This window comes from Pongo pygmaeus, chromosome 6 (genome assembly GCF_028885625.2).
Source record: "Pongo pygmaeus isolate AG05252 chromosome 6, NHGRI_mPonPyg2-v2.0_pri, whole genome shotgun sequence".
Taxonomy (NCBI): domain Eukaryota; kingdom Metazoa; phylum Chordata; class Mammalia; order Primates; family Hominidae; genus Pongo; species Pongo pygmaeus.
This window is the reverse complement of record NC_072379.2, coordinates 86,448,833-86,463,402: the sequence shown is the minus strand read 5'-3', so window position 1 is coordinate 86,463,402 and position 14,570 is coordinate 86,448,833. Positions and strand designations below refer to the sequence as shown.

At 34.6% G+C, this 14,570-nt stretch overlaps 1 long non-coding RNA gene across 1 annotated transcript in view; it reads left to right on the top strand.

Moving 5' to 3' along the window:
- Positions 1–12,735, top strand: part of LOC134739874 (uncharacterized) — a 185,356-nt gene extending 172,621 nt beyond the window's left edge. Inside the window, exons 3-4 of the long non-coding RNA XR_010126952.1 lie at positions 2,829–2,927; positions 11,945–12,735. This is a non-coding gene — a long non-coding RNA (uncharacterized LOC134739874). The remainder of the gene's footprint in view (positions 1–2,828; positions 2,928–11,944) is intronic.
- Positions 12,736–14,570: the final 1,835 nt, after the last annotated feature.

Below are 14,570 nucleotides of genomic sequence, written 5' to 3'. Positions count from 1 at the left end.
TCCTCTGTGTATGATTCATTTTTGTTCCTTATTTTGTTATTTGGGTGTGTCTTTTCCTTGATACTTGTCAACGTCTATCTTTGTATTTTCCTATGAGTATTTTCAAATAATGAGATTTTATTTTGTGATTATCTTTGCTGTTTTTATTTGCTTTCTGTTTTCTTAATATCTTCTCTTATCTTTATTGGCTCCTTTTTCTTTTTTAACTTTAAAGCTTAATCAATTTCAGTTCATTATTTCTTATTTTCTAAAATACTATATTTAAGACTAAATTTTCCCTTGAGTCTTTCTTTGGATGCATCTCATAAGATTTGATATGCATACCATGTTTTTGCTGCTGTTTAGTCCTAAATATTTTGCAGCTTATTTTGTTTCTTGAACCCAAGAGTTATTTGGAAATTTTTTTCCAGGGTACAGATACTTTCTAAAATATTAATTTGTAGCTAATGCAGTAAATTTTACAATTTTACTGTATTGTGGTCAGTGAATGTCACATATATGGAAAGCTATTGACAACTGTGGATATTTCTTATTTATGCTAATACATGGTTAATCATTGTGAATGAATCTGTATGTATTTGAAAAAATATACATTCTCTATTGTGAGGGGCACAAAGTTAAACAGAAATCTATCAGGTCAATCTTGTTGATTATGTGATTGCAATCCTCCTCATTCTTACCTATCATTTGTCTTCCTAACTAGTCAATTTCTAAGGAAAGTGAAATAGAATTTCCTTTTACAATTGTGGATTTGTCAGTTTATCCTTACAGTTCTATAATTTATTTATTGTCATGGATCAATAATTCTCAAAATATATAATTAATCCTTTTATAGTACACAATTCAGAGACTTTCAGGATATTTAAGTAGATATGCAATTCTAATTTCAGAATATTTCTACCTCAAATAAACCCCATTATCCATTAGTAGTCATTATCCTTTCTCTCCCCTCTCTGCGGACCCTGGCAACCAGTGATCCACTTCCTGTCTCTATAAACTTGCTTATTCTGGACATTTCATATAAATGGAGCAATACAATATGTGGATGCTGTCTGGCTTCTTTCACTTTGCATGAGGTTTTCAAAGTCCATCCATGTTGTAGCATGTTTCAGTATTTCATTCTTTTTTTTACATTTTAGGGTAGTGGAATAGTTGAATGGAAAAAGATAAGATTGATTTCTTTTTAACAAGAGTTTTTATTTTATTTTTAATTAAATTTTTAATTGACAAGTAAAAATTGTGTTTATGGTGTACAACATGATGTTTTGATACATGTATACATTGTAGAATGGCCAAATCTCAAGCTATTTAACATATATGCATGACTTCCTATCCTTATTTTTTTATGAGAAAATTTAAAATCTACTGTTTTAGCAATTTTCAAGCATACAATACATTGCTATTAACAGTAATCAAGATGATATATGATAGGTCTCTTGAACTTATTACTCCTGTCTAATTGAAATTTTGTGTCCTTTGACCAACATTTCCCTAATCTCTCTACCCTCAACCTCTGGTAATCACCACTTTACTCTCTGTTTCCATGAGTTTGACTTTTTTAGATTCCACACATAAGTGAGATCATGCAATATTTGTCTTTCAATGACTGGCTTATTTCACTTAACATAATGTCCTCCAGGTTCATCCATATTTTTGCAAATGACAGAATTTCGTTTTTTTAAAGGGTATGTAGTATTCCATTTTATACATATATGCCCCATTTTCTTTATCTATTTGCTCATTTATAGACATAGTTTCCATATCCCAGCTATTGTGAATAATACTGCAATAAACATGAGAGTGCAGATGTCTGACTACTGATTTCATATCCTTTGGATATATACTCAGTAGTAGGATTGCTAGATCTTATGGTAGTTCTATTTTTGATTCCTTGAGGAGCCTCCATACTTTGTTTCATAATAGCTGTACTCATTTACATTCCCACCAGCAATGTAAAAGTGTTCCTTTTTCTCTACATCTTCACTAACACATTATCTTTTGTCTTTCCAATAATAACCATTATAATAGGTATGAGGTGATATCTCATTGTGATTTCTGATTTTAATTTGTATTTCCCTGATGATCAGGGATGTTGAGCATTGTTTATATCCCTATTGGCCTGTTCTTTTTCTTCTTTTGAGAACTTTATTCTTTTGAATTGATGAATAATATCCCATTGTATAGATATACCACATTCATATTAGACATATATATACACAACATATATATACAACATATATATGTTATACAACATATGTACATGACATACAATATATATACAAACATAAAAACACTGTACATATATACCTAAAGTATATGTATATTTGCATTTGTATATACACATATACATACACACACACACAGAAACACATATTTTTACATTGTTTGCTTTAAATACTGATAATTTTTGTCAGTGAGATCTGCTGGACATAACCTTCTTTTATTTCAAAATTACATTCACAAATTCGTGTGATCATAATTAAATGTGATATATGCTAAAATCAAATGGTGCAATCACTTCAATATGTGTCAGATAAAAACTTGGGTAATTCTGGCGCCTGTACTTATTACTGCTAGTAAATAAAACTGCAGACAAAGTTTCCTACTAATTACATCTCATTGACTATAAAGTCTGATGTGGTTTGGCTCTGTGTCTCTACCCAAATCTCATGTTGAATTGTGATCCCTGGTGTTGAAGGTGGGGCCTGGTGGGAGGTAATTGAATCATAGGGGTGGTTTCTAATGGTTTAGCACTACCCCGGAGTGCTGTCTCATGATAAGAGTTTTCATGAGATCCACTTCCCTTTTTACTCTCTCTCTCCTGCCAGCTATGTGAAGATTGTGCCTGCTTCCCCTTTGCCTTCCACCATGATTTCAAGTTTCCTGAGACCTTCCCAGCAGCAGAAGCCTATACAGCCTGCAGAACTGTGAGCAGATTAAACCTCTTTTCTTAATAAATTACCCAGTCTCAGGTATGTTTCTATAGCAGTGGGAGAACAAACTAATACAGAAAACACAATAAAGAAAGACTACGTATTAAATCATGTGATTATTCAACTATTTTTAATATGGAAAAGCCCAAAACTAAAATTTTTTTTCTAGGTGAAAATTATTTTATTTTTCCTTACGTAATTGGGGTACAGGTGGTATTTGGTTACATGAGCAAGTTCTTTAGTGGTGATTTGTGAGATTTTGGTGCACCCATCACCCTAGCAGTGTACACTGCACCCTATTTGTAGTTTTTTATCCCTTGCCCCCTCCCAACCTTCCCCCCATGTCCCCAAAGTCCATTGTATCATTCTTATGCCTTTACATACTTTTCTATTCCTGAATTACATCACTTAGAATAATAGTCTTCAATCTCATCCAGGTTGCTGCAAATGCTGTAAATTTATTCATTCCTTTTTATGACTGAGCAGTATTCCATCATATATATATATTCATATATATATTCATACATATATTCATACATATATTCATATATATTCATACATATATTCATATACATATATTCATATATATTCATACATATATATTCATATATATTCATACATATTCATATATATTCACATATATTCATACATATATTCACATATATTCATATATTCACATATATTCACATATATATTCATATATTCACATATATTCACATATATATTCATATATTCACATATATTCACATATATATTCATATATTCACATATATTCACATATATTCACATATATTCACATATATTCACATATATTCATATATATATTCACATATATTCATATATATTCATATATATTCACATATATTCATATATATATTCATATATGAATATATATTCACATATATTCATATATATTCATATATGAATATATATTCACATATATTCATATATATTCATATATGAATATATATTCACATATATATTCATATATATTCATATATGAATATATATTCACATATATATTCATATATATATTCATATATGAATATATATTCACATATATATTCATATATATATTCATATATATTCATATATGAATATATATTCACATATATATTCATATATGAATATATATTCACATATATTCACATATATATTCATATATGTATATATTCACATATATATTCATATATGAATACATATTCACATATATATTCACATATATATTCATATATGAATACATATTCACATATATATTCATATATATTCATGTATGAATACATATTCACATATATTCATATATATTCATGTATGAATACATATTCACATATATATTCATATATATTCATGTATGAATACATATTCATATATATTCATATATATTCATGTATGAATACATATTCACATATATATTCATATATATTCATATATGAATATATATTCACATATATATTCATATATATTCATGTATGAATACATATTCACATATATATTCATATATATTCATGTATGAATACATATTCACATATATATTCATGTATGAATACATATTCACATATATATTCATATATATTCATGTATGAATACATATTCACATATATATTCATATATATTCATGTATGAATACATATTCACATATATATTCATATATATATTCATGTATGAATACATATTCATATATATTCATGTATGAATACATATTCACATATATATTCATATATATTCATGTATGAATACATATTCACATATATATTCATATATATTCATGTATGAATACATATTCACATATATATTCATATATATTCATGTATGAATACATATTCACATATACTCATATATATTCATGTATGAATATATATTCACATATACTCATATATATTCATATATGAATATATATTCACATATACTCATATATATTCATATATGAATATATATTCACATATACTCATATATATTCATATATGAATATATATTCACATATACTCATATATATTCATATATGAATATATATTCACATATACTCATATATATTCATATATGAATATTCACATATACTCATATATATTCATATATGAATATAGATTCACATATACTCATATATATTCATATATGAATATATATTCACATATATTCATATATATATTCCTATATATATTCCTATATATATTCCTATATATATATTCTTATATATATATTCCTATATATATATTCTTATATATATATTCCTATATATATATTCCTATATATATATTCCTATATATATTCCTATATATATATTCCTATATATATATTCCTATATATATATATTCCTATATATATATTCCTATATATATATATTCCTATATATATATTCCTATATATATTCCTATATATATTCCTGTATATATTCATATATATATATATATATGCCACAGTTTCTTTTTTTATTAAACTTTAACTTCTGGGATACATGTGCAGAATGTACAAGTTTGTTACACAGGTATACATGTGCCATGGTGGTTTGCTGCACCCATCAACCCGTCATCTACATTAGATATTTCTTCTAATGCTATCCCTCCCCTTGCCCCCAACCCCACAACAGGCTCCAGTGTGTGACGTTCCCCTACCTGTGCCCGTATATTCTCATTGTTAATCTCCCACTTATGAATGAGAACATGCGGTGTTTGGTCTTCTGTGCCTGTGTTAGTTTACTGAGAATGATGGTTTCCAGCTTCATCCATGTCCCTGCAAGGGACATGAGCTCATCCTTTTTTATGGCTGCATAGTATTCCATGGTGTATATGTGCCACATTTTCTTTATCCAGTCTGTCAATGATGGGCATTTGGGTTGGTTCCAAGCCTTTGCTATTGTGAATAGTGCTGCAATAAACATATGCGTGCATGTGTCTTTATAGAAGAATGATTTATAATCCTTTGGGTATATACCCAGTAATGGGATTGCTGGGTCAAATGGTATTTCTAGTTCTAGATCCTTGAGGAATTGCCACACTATCTTCCACAATGGTTGAACTAATTTACACTCCTACCAACAGCGTAAAAGTGTTCCTATTTCTCCACATCTTCTCCAGCATCTGTTGTTTCCTGACTTTTTAATGATGGCCATTCTAACTGGCGTGAGATGGTATCTCATTGTAGTTTTGATTTGCATTTCTCTAATGACCAGTGATGAGCTTTTTTTCATATGTTTGCTGGCTGCATAAATGTTTTCTTTTAAAAAGTGTCTGTTCATATCCTTTGCCCACTTTTTGATGGGGGTTTTTTTTTTTTTCTTGTAAATTTGTTTAAGTTCATTGTAGATTCTGGATGTTAGCCTTTTGTCAGATGGAGAGATTGCAAAAATTTTCTCCCATTCTGTAAGTTACCTGTTGATGGTGATGATAGTTTCTTTTGCTGTGCAGAAGCTTTTTAGGTTAATTAGATCCCATTTGTCAATCATGGCTTTTATTGCAATTGCTTTTGGTGTTTTAATCATGAAGTCTTTGCTTATGCCTATGTCCTGAATGGTATTGCCTAGGTTTTCTTCTAGGGTTTTTATGGTTTTGGGTCCTACGTTTAAATCTTTAATCCATCTTGAGTTAATTTTTGTATAATGTGTAAGGAAGGGGTCCAGTTTCAGTTTTCTGCATATGGCTAGCTAGTTTTCCCAGTACCATTTATTAAATAGGGAATCCTTTCCCCATTGCTTGAGTTTGTCAGTCTTGTCAAAGATCAGATGGTTGTAGATGTGTGGTGTTATTTCTGAGGCCTCTGTTCTGTTCCATTGGTCTATATATCTGTTTTGATACCAGTACCATGCTGTTTGGGTTACTGTAGCCTTGTAGTATAGTCTGAAGTCAGGTAGCATGATGCTTCCAGCCTTGTTCTTTTCGCTTAGAATTGTCTTGTCTATATGAGCTCTTTTTTGGTTCTATATGAAATTTAAAGTAGTTTTTTGTAATTCTGTGAAGAAAGTCAGTGGTAACTTGATGAGAATACCATTGAATCTATAAATTATTTTGGGCAGCATGGCCATTTTCATATTGATTCTTCCTATCCATGAGCATGGAATGTTTTTCCATTTGTTTGTATCCTCTCCTATTTCCTTCAGCAGTGGCTTGTAGTTCTCCTTGAAGAGGTCATTCATATATTTTATAAGTCATAGTCCTAGATATTTTATTCTCTTTGTAACAATTGTGAATGGGAGTTTGCTCATGATAGACAAACTCTCTGTTTGTCTATTATTGGTGTATAGGAATGCTTGTGATTTTTGCACATTGATTTTGTGTCCTGAGACTTTGCTGAAGTTGCTTAAGGAGTTTTGGGGCTGATACAATGGGGTTTTCTAAATATACAATCATATCATCTGCAAACAGAGATAATTTGATGTCATCTCTTCCTATTTGAATACCTTTATTTCATTCTCTTGCCTGATTGCCCTGGCCAGAACTTCCAATACTATGTTGAATAGGAGTGGTGAGAGAGGGCATCCTTGTCTTGTGCCAGTTTTCAAAGGGAATGCTTCCAGCTTTTGCCCATTCAGTATGATATTAGCTGTGGGTTTGTCATAAATAGCTCTTATTATTTTGAGATATGTTCCATCAATACCTAGTTTATTGCGTGTTTCTAGCATGAAGGGGTGTTGAATTTTATCAAAGGCCTTTTCTGCATCTATTGAGAAAATCATCTGGTTTTTGTCATTGGTTCTGTTTATGTGATGGATTACGTTTATTGATTTGCATATGTTGAACCAGCCTTGCATCCCTGGGATGAAGCCGAATTGATCGTGGTGGATAAGCTTTTTGATGTGCTGCTGAATTCAGTTTCCCAGTATTTTATTGAGGATTTTCACATTGATGTTCATCAGGAATATTGGCCTGAAATTTTCTTTTTTTGTTGTGTCTCTGCCAGATGTTGGTGTCAGGATGATGCTGGCCTCATAAAATGAGTTAGGGAGGATTCCATCTTTTTCTATTGTTTGGAATAGTTTCAGAATGAATGGTACCAGCTCCTCTTTGTATCTCTGGTAGAATTCAGCTGTGAATCCATCTGGTCCTGGGCTTTTTTTTGGTTGGTAGGCTATTAATTACTGCCTTAATTTCAGAACTTTTTATTGGTCTATTCAGGAATTCGACTTCTTCCTGGCTTAGTCTTGGGAGGGTGGATGTGTCAAGGAATGTATCCATTTCTTCTAAATTTTCTAGTTTATTTGTGTAGAAGTGTTTATAGTATTCTCAGATGATAGTTTGTATTTCTGTATGCCACAGTTTCTTTATCCATTCATTGACTGATGAGCATTTGGGTTGGTTCCACAATTTTGCAATTGCAAATTGTGCTGCTATAAACATGCATGTGCAAGTATCTTTTTCATATAATGACTTCTTTTCCTCTGGGCAGATGCCTAGTAGTGAGATTGCTATACCAAATGGTAGTTTTACTTTTAGTTTTTTAAGGAATCTCCACACTGTTTTTCATAGTAGATGTACTAGTTTACATTTCCACCAGCAGTGTAGAAATGTTCCCTGACTACCCCATCCACACCAACATCTACTGTGTTTTGATTTTTTGATTATGGCCATTCTTGCAGGAGCAAGATGATATTGCATTGTGGTTTTGATTTGCATTTTCCTGATCATTAGTGATGTTGAGCATTTTTTCATATGTTTGTTGGTCATTTGTGTATCTTCTTTTGAGAATTGTCTATTCATGTCCTTAGCCCATTTTTTGATGGGATTGTTTGTTTTTTACTTGCTGATTTGTCTGAGTTCATTGTAGATTCTGGATATTAGTCCTTTGTCAGATGTATAGATTATAAAGATTTTCCCCAACTCTGTGGGTTTTCTATTTACTCTGCTGACTGTTCCTTTTGCCATGCAAAAGCTCTTTAGTTTAATTAACTCAATTAAATCCCAGCTGTTTATTTTTGTTTTTATTGCATTTGCTTTGGGTTCTTAGTCATATACTCCTTCCCTAAGCCAATGTCTAGAAGGGTTTTTACAATGTTATCTTCTAGAATTTTTATAGTTTCAGGTCTTAGATTTAAGTCCTTAATTCATCTGGAGTTGATTTTTACATAAGGTGAGAGATGCGGATCCAGTTTATTCTCCTACATGTGGCTAGCCAATTATCCCAGCACCATTTGTTGAAAAGGGTGTCCTTTCCCCACTTTATGTTTTTGTTTGTTTTGTTGAAGGTCAGTTGGCTATAAGTATTTAGGTTTACTTCTGGGTTCTCTACTCTGTTCCATTGGTCTATGTGCCTATTTTTATACCAGTACCATGCTGTTTTGGTGACTATCACCTTATAGTATAGTTTGAAATCAGGTAGTGTGATGCCTCCAGATTTGTTCTTTTTGCTTTGTCTTGCTTTGGCTATGCAGGCTCTTTTTTGGTTCCATATACATTTTAGAATTTTTTTTAATTCTGTGAAGAATGATGGTGGCATTTTGATGAGAATAGTGTTGAATTTGTAGATTACATTTGTCAGTGTGGTCATTTTCACAATATTGATTCTACTCATCCATGAACATGGGATGTGTTTCCATTTTTTTGTGTCATCTATGATTTCTTTCAGCAGTGTTTTGTAATTTTCCTTATAGAGGTCTTTCACAAACTTGGCTAGGTATATTCCTGACTATTTTATTTTATTTTTTGGCAGCTATTGTAAAAGGGGTTGGGTTCTTGATTTGATTCTCTGTTTGGTCGTTGTTGGTGTATAGAAGAGCTACTGATTTGTGCACATAAATTTTGTATCCTGAAACTTCTGAAATCTTTTATCAGTTCTAGGAGCTTTCTGGAGAAGTCTTTAGGGTTTTTGAGGTAAACGATCATATCATCAGCAAACAGTGACAGATTGACTTCCTTCTTATCTGACTAGATGTTCTTTATTTCCTTCTCTTGTCTGATTGCTCTGGCTAGGACTTCCAGTTCTAGGTTGAAGAGAAGTGATGACAGTGGGCATCCTTGTCTTGTTCCAGTTCTCAGAGGGAATGCTTTCATCTTTTCCCCATTCAGTATTTTGTTGGCTATGGGTTTGTCACAGATGGCCTTGAAGGTTCTCCAAAAATGAAGAAACTCTGTCCCAAGACTGCAGCATTAGCTCTTACCTAACAGTTTGCAGCCTTCCATTATGCCCTATAGATTTTGGACTTGCCAGTCTCCAAAATTACATGTCAATTCCTTGAAATAAACCTCTAATTACACACACATGTGAGTTATACATATATGAGTATCTCCTACTGATTTTGTTCCTCTGGGAAACCCTGACCAACATACTAACCTACTTCCTGACACAAGTTGCTCTAGCACCAAACTGAACATGAAGCATCTCAAAAGGTCTTGAAATGGTGCTGTTCTCAACCAGAAGATAGGCTTCACTATGAAAATTTCCCTGTCCATCTGGTGATTTTATCCTTACCCCTTTACATAAGGGGTTGCCAAGCCCTACCTGTATGATGCTTTGCCCTTCATTAGGTTCCTCCCACCTCTAAAACCCAGAGGTGGTCACTTCCTCTGAGGCAATTAATAACTTACTTTTTGTTTTATCATAGCTCTATCTATGTTTTACAGTAAAATTTGAAATTCAGTTTCCTATGCTCTGTTTTTATTTATTTATTTATTTATTTATTTGTTTATTTATTTATTTATTTTTGAGACAGTCTCGCTCTGTTGCCCAGGCTGGAGTGTGGTGGCACAATCTCTGCTTACTGCAACCTCCACCTCCCAGGTTCAAGTGGTTCTCTTGCCTCAGCCTCCTGAGTAGCTGGGGATTACAAGGGTCTGCCACCATGCCCAGCTAATTTTTTAAATTTTTGATAGAGACAGGGTTTCACCATGTTGGCCAGGATGGTCTTGAACTCCTGACCTCAAGTGATCCATCTGCTTTGGCCTCCCAAAGTGCTGGGATCACAGGTGTGAGCCACCACACCCAGCCCCTATGCTGTTTTTGATAGTAAAAGGGAATTTTGGAATTTAGAAACCCATTTTCTCTCCCACAAAAGCCTGACCATGTAGTATTTTCTTACTAGAAATTCAGAAATCATAATTTGAGACTAGCAGTGACTTTATTCTTCTAGAAGACATATTTTCTAGTCCTGAAGCGCAGTTCTTCTAGAAGACATATTTTCTAGTCCTGAAGCGCAGAAGCTTATTGATCCAATAGAAGGGAAATCACATGGCATAACAATTTTAAAAGTGAATTAAAAAATCTTGACATTAAAAAATACCAAATTGATTCTGATAGATTGAATTTCCTTATGATCCAGTTGGCCTAACTTCATTCAGTGGCTTATAGTCACCAGTTATGGTAAATTATATTATTTGTTCACCATTCTTTCTTCTCTCTTCAGCCCAGACATATATTTTAGCAGGGACACTTTCCAATGTCACTGGCTTAGTTTGACCAGGTGACTTGCTTTGGTTAATGGAATTTTAAAGAACATAATGTGAACCACATTCAATCAGAGGCTTTAAATGTTCACGTATGGTTTGGTTTGCCCTCTTGCATTCTGTCCCGAAGAGATATTGTTCCAGGGAACCACAGCCTCTTCAATTCAAGTCCCAGAATGAGGAGACATATGAAACAGACCTAAATCCAGTCTGTATCCTGGTGCCAAGTCTAGCCAAATCTAGCCCAGCCAAGTCCAGCTGTGCCATACCCAATTCATGGGCCTGAGAGCAAACAAATAAGTGTTCGTTTGTATAAGTCAACTGAGATTTGGGAGGTGGTTTTTTTTACACAGCATTATTGAAGCAAACAGCTGACTAATACAGCAGTTTTATAGTAAATTAGTCTTGCATGCTCTATATTTTACATGGTTCACAGCAGTTTTAATTCAAATTATATATCTGATTGTGCAGTTCAACCAAGTATCTGTATGAATTAACAACATAAAATAATTTGTAGTATGTAGTTTTTTCAACCACACTTGGATGAATGCAGTGGAAATATATCTGTGTCTTAGTCTATTTCTGCTGTTATAACAAAACACCACAGACTGGGTAATTTATAAACAATAAAAACTTATTTTTTCACAGTTCTGGAGACTGGCAAGTCCAAGATCAAGGTCCTGATTGATTTAGTGTCTGGTGAAGACACTCTCTGCTTCAAGATGGCACCTCTTACTGCATCTTCACATGGTAGAAGAGGCAATTAAGGGGAACAGCACTGTGTCCTCACATGGCAAAAGATAAGGAAGGGTCAGGAAGCTCTCCAAAACTTTTTTTAGCCCTCATGATTTCATCACTTTTTCAAAGGCCTCACCTCTTCACATTATGACCTTGGAGTTTAAGTTTCAGCATTTAAAAGCAATCTGCATCTTTCCATTAGGTCAGAAATATTACAATTGTTTTCCACCAGCAGGCCAGGAAACTAGCAAGGTCTTCATACATGCAAGGCCTTCTACTTCACCCTGGAGTATAGCCATTCTTGACAGGCTTTATGTTGGCCAAAAATAACATACTATCCAGTGGGAAGATAAGTACAACAACTTCCTCATGACCAGCTGTTCACTTATGCAACTGCAGCGCAAGCGCAGCCTCCTATCAATGTGATAAAAGAATAAACTAGGGACAAATTTTGGTATTCACATATTACCACAGATGTCTATCTCCTCTATCTTATGTTGACATCCGTGATGGCCTTTCTGAATAACTCAGGGCATCAGAGGGTTGCTCTCTCCCGCAAGCCAAGATAACGTTGGCAAACACATCTGTATAATGTGTGCACTGGGCACATTTCCTTGTTGAATTATTCAATTAAATCTGATAATGAGAGCACATTGACATAGTTAAACACTCAGGTGAATAAAAGATTCACTTTGAAGTGCAGAAATTTCTGGAGTCATCTGTATGTTAACAAGTGATGATACTCGCTACCACCATCCAGGGAGGGAGAAACTTTAGAAAAGGTAAGCTAGAGTTGAGCATGCTGGAGGCTTTTTCTGGCATGATTTCAAGGAGATGAAAGGTGGAGGCAGTTTCCAGTGTTCATTTGAGCCATCAATCTTTTTAGAATAAATGAATTGAATTTTAAGAGACAGAAAAATAAGACTCAGTTCATAAGTGAATCTTATTCCCCTGAACTCTAATGGGACATAGAAAGATGAACACTAGCATAGATATCAACACATCTGATATCTCTCTTCCTTCTGCAAAGCCCTTCAAGCACAAACTTACAAAAACATCAGATTTTCTTATCTCGATTCTCACCCCGTAAAATGGGAGAGTTTGGCTGGTCCCACATAATTACCATGGTACCTATTACAAAGTCCCCATAGAACTTTTTGCAAATAAAAGGGCCCCATCCATAAATGCAAATTTGGGCAGTAGCTGTTATTTAACTATGATGTTTACATTGTGAAACATCTGCCTGTCTTTAAAGCAGGGCACCATCACTAACAGTGGTTTGGGACTTGCAAATGCTAGCTTGTATTTTTATTAGCTTGCCTCATCTCTCCAACTACTCTGTATGCTTCTTACAAATAAAAAACATCAAAAAACATCTCTTAGTTCTTTTTTAACCTTCATTACTTAGCATAATACAGAAAGCACAAAGCTCACCAATAATTATAAAATGAAAGTAGTTAATAGCTGACATTTATTGATCCTCTTCCATGTTCCAGACCCTGCATCAGTCATGTTATATACACTGTCTCTAACTAATACAATTGTACAATAACCCCAAAAGAAAATATTATCCCAATTTAACAGATCAAGAAATGGAGGGTTCTAGCTGATGCTATAAGGCAAGAAAATAAAACCAAAAGGGGTAAAAATTAAAAAGGAAGAGCCAAAATTACCAGTATTTCTAGATATTTGGTTTTATACATTAAAAAATCTAAATAATCTACAGTTACATTATTAGAATTAAAAAGATAGCTGGGACAGCTCCCAGCGCGAGCGACGCAGAAGACGGGTGATTTCTGCATTTCCATCTGAGGTACCGTGTTCATCTCACTAGGGAGTGCCAGACAGTGGGCGCAGGTCAGTGGGTGAGCGCACCGTGCGCCAGCCGAAGCAGGGGCGAGGCATTGCCTCACTCGGGAAGCGCAAGGGGTCAGGGAGTTCCCCTTCCAGAGGTGACAGACGGCACCTGGAAAATCGGGCCACTCCCACCCGAATACTGTGCTTTTCCGACGGGCTTAGGAAACGGTGCCCCAGGAGAGTATAGCCCACACCTGGCTCAGAGGGTCCTACGCCCACGGAGTCTCGCTGATCGCTAGCACAGCAGTCTGAGATCAAGCAGCAAGTCGGCAGCGAGGCTGGGGGAGGGGCGCCCGCCATTGCCCAGGCTCGCTTAGGTAAACAAAGCAGCCTGGAAGCTTGAACTGGGTGGAGCCCACCACAGCTCAAGGAGGCCTGCCTGCCTCTGTAGGCTCCACCTCTGGGGGCAGGGCACAGACAAACAAAAAGACAGCAGTAACCTCTGCAGACTTAAATGTCCCTGTCTGACAGCTTTGAGGAGAGCAGTGGTTCTCCCAGCACGCAGCTGGAGATCTGAGAACGGGCTGACTGCCTCCTCAAGTGGGTCCCTGACCCCTGACCCCCGAGCAGCCTAACTGGGAGGCACCCCCCAGCAGAGGCAGACTGACACCTCACACGGCCGGCCAGGTACTCCAACAGACCTGCAGCTGAGGGTTCTGTCTGTTAGAAGGAAAACTAA